Source organism: Pteropus alecto, unplaced genomic scaffold (assembly GCF_000325575.1).
Source record: "Pteropus alecto unplaced genomic scaffold, ASM32557v1 scaffold95, whole genome shotgun sequence".
NCBI classification, from domain to species: Eukaryota; Metazoa; Chordata; class Mammalia; order Chiroptera; family Pteropodidae; genus Pteropus; species Pteropus alecto.
The window spans coordinates 18,790,989-18,794,165 of NW_006441071.1; positions in this window are offsets into that span (position 1 = coordinate 18,790,989).

Genomic DNA, 3,177 nt, shown 5'->3' on the forward strand with positions numbered 1-3,177 from the left:
ATATATCATCTATCCACTTGGATCCTCACTTAGCCTGGCTGGCGTATGTTTTCAATATAAAACTGCAACAAAGGAAAGCTATAATTACCAAATCCCTTCCTTTCAGCTATTAAAAAAGGTGATTTACAGAAATTCAAGACACTGAAACAAAAGGGATTTTCCAGTGCTTGCAGAGTGCAGCTTCCAGGAAGATGTTGGGATAAAAATGCTTTCTTGTGGCTAAGACCCTGGGCCTGGAATCCAAATGAATTATATGTTTCAGAGCCAGGTAGTGTTGCTTATCCAGTCTTCATGTTCAGGAAGAAATCACAAATTTATAACCTTTCTGAAGATGATCAGGAAGGACTACATTCAAACACAAGTACTTGTACCCCGTAGATGGTACTGACTCTATTATCCAGTGAATGCTTATCCATTCTGTGTATTCTCCAGATTTGTAACTTTCTCTAGACAGATGGCATCAGCCTTGTATGTAGGTGAAGTATGCAGGAGGGCAAAATTGCTTTAAAAACCAACCAACCAAATCAGATAAGCAAAACTTCCAGCAAGACATTTACTCTTAATATTATAGACATTGTGAGCAGATATTAAAATAGCATTGTTACCTGAGAGGGAATTTGTTTCAAACATGAGGACCAATCTGATTTTGAATTAATTTAGCAAGGGCTAAGGATACTGAGGGTCGAACACAGAACATGAGAGCACTGATGGGGAGTGAAAGGTGTAAAGAGTTCTGGGAATGTGGTCTTGTCCAGTATAACAAGGCTGCAGCAGTGGACTCTGGGCAGTTAGGTGGAGGTGGAGGCGTGACTAGGAAGAAACGGGTACAGGTACATGGGAAGGTTTGTTACCAAAGGCGCTCAATTTTCCAAGCCCTCTAGCTCAGCTTCAGCTTGTCATACAAACCTTAACTTTAAACCATTTCACTGCATGTTAGCATCTTTCCTACTTGATAAGAAAGAGTGAGAATGTGGGTGGTTAAAGGACTGAGAGATCATTAGAAATGAGTAGTTTTTATTCTGAGTTAGTTTATGGTAAAAGGGATTGGAAGAGACGAACTATCCGCTCAAGTTTTCCCTCACAAGAATGAAGAGTAGAAAACAGCACACGCCAGCTACTGAACAGGGTGCGGCCACATTTTCATTTCATAGTTGTCTTTCCACATTTCGTAGCTCTAATCTGTACACAGCTGACTTACTGAGGACATAAATGCAAACCTCAAACCAATGCACTAACCCGGTATTGCCTGGCCTGAGGTCCTGTTTTCTACATACAAACAACTGAATACGGGGAGTGTGTTAAAAGTAAGGCAAGGGCTTTCGTAGGGTATCCTTGGTGGTTCCCAAATCTGGCATTATCTCAGAAATTCGTTTTGAAAAATACGGATTCCCTAATTCTTAGCCCTTGAAAAACTACTAAATTAGAATTCACAGATGTCTGAAAATCTGATTTTTTGTTGTTGTTGTAGACAAACCACTCAGGTATTGTCGATGACCGGCCATGTCTGGGAACCATGGCTATTCTAATTCCCTTTGTAGTTTTACAAAAGTATTAATAGTCCTATTTTATATATAAAGAAAGCTGAGGACCAGAAGTAGTAAACTGCTCCAAGTAACACCACTGGTAAAGAGCCTTAACTGGCATCAAACCTAGCTAGGTTCATGACCAAAACATCTACCATCCCTATAGTAACAAATTTTATCAGGCATTTACTTCACTCTGTCTCAAAGCCACTAACTTCTCACTAAGAAGCTATTTTCCTTAGAAGATTGTTCACTCACATGCACATTTTAGAAGCAGGCAACAAGTTTTGGGGTGGTCTTTCTTTCCTCTGTCAAAACTTCTCCTCTCATCCACATTAAGAGGCTAATGATGCTCCCAGCCTCCTGAGATTTGTATGTAGTTCCCATTCTCCCACATCAGAAACCTATCTGAACTAAGCTTTCGTCCCTCAGGAACTGGGTGTTTATGATCAATAGAAGCCAGTGAGAAAAGATAGAAGATAAACCTGCCAGAGCCTCCTCTTTCCTGGCGACCAATTTCATTGTCCCCCAAGGCCACCCAGCCACCTCCCACCTTTACCCTGAAGTTCATCTTTTAAAAAGGCTTTCATTTACCAAGCAAACTGCTTGTATGAATAAATGACTCTACCATAAAAAAAAATCTGCAATTCCAATCAGTGCTTTGATAAATGTGAGATAACTACAGTGGATACAGTTCCATCCGTCCAAGAGCAAAAAAAAAACCCCCAAAACAAAAAAGACCCTGTTTTTGTTAGTCAGCACAGCCTGATTCTGGCTATAAGTACATATTTCCTTAAACTTCTTAAAATAATAAAAAGATCTTACGGAAACAAAGGATGGCTGGGATTTCATTGTAGGAATAACTGTAACTAACAGAATCATTCTAACAGTGAGAATCTCAGACACAGTGGAGGATTTTACCACTTACCACGCGCTCCAGATCTTTGCCCCGATAACAGCTACATACTGTGCTGTGCATCAGAGCTGCCCCACATTAGTCACTACAAATTCAGGGGAAAACAGTGTAGATAAAGTCATCAGGGTTAAAAAATCTCAAGATTTGTTCAGATGCATTCACTATCTTAGGAAAAGAGGGAGAAAAACAACGGAGGCTCCCTATATCTTATGGGATTCGCAAACCAAGTTCCTAAGAAACACCTGGGGAACTTGTTATAAAATAACATTCCCAGCTTCAACTTCCAGAGATGACAATTCTTCATTCTGAGCTGAGGCTTGGGATTCTGCATTTTCATGAAGCATGTTGGGTGATTCTGATGCAAGTTTTTTCCTTAACTTTCTGTTTTAAAATTTTCTCAAACCTTAGGAAAGTTCCAAGAACAGTACAATAAACATTACTGTATCCTTGATTGAGATTAAGGGTCAGCAAACTTTTTCAGTAAAGGAACACAGTAAATATTTTCGACTTTGTAGGCCACATAGTTTCTGTGGCAACGATTCAAATCTGCCATTGCAATATGTAAGCCAGTCAACATGTGAGCAAATGAGTGTGGCTCTCTTCCAATGAGACTTTATTTATGGACATAATTTCACATCATAAATTACTCTTCTTTTGACTTTTTCCGATGTGTCAAAGATATAAAAACCATTCTCAGCTCAAAATTGGCACAAAACCAGTCAAGAGGACAGTTTTGGC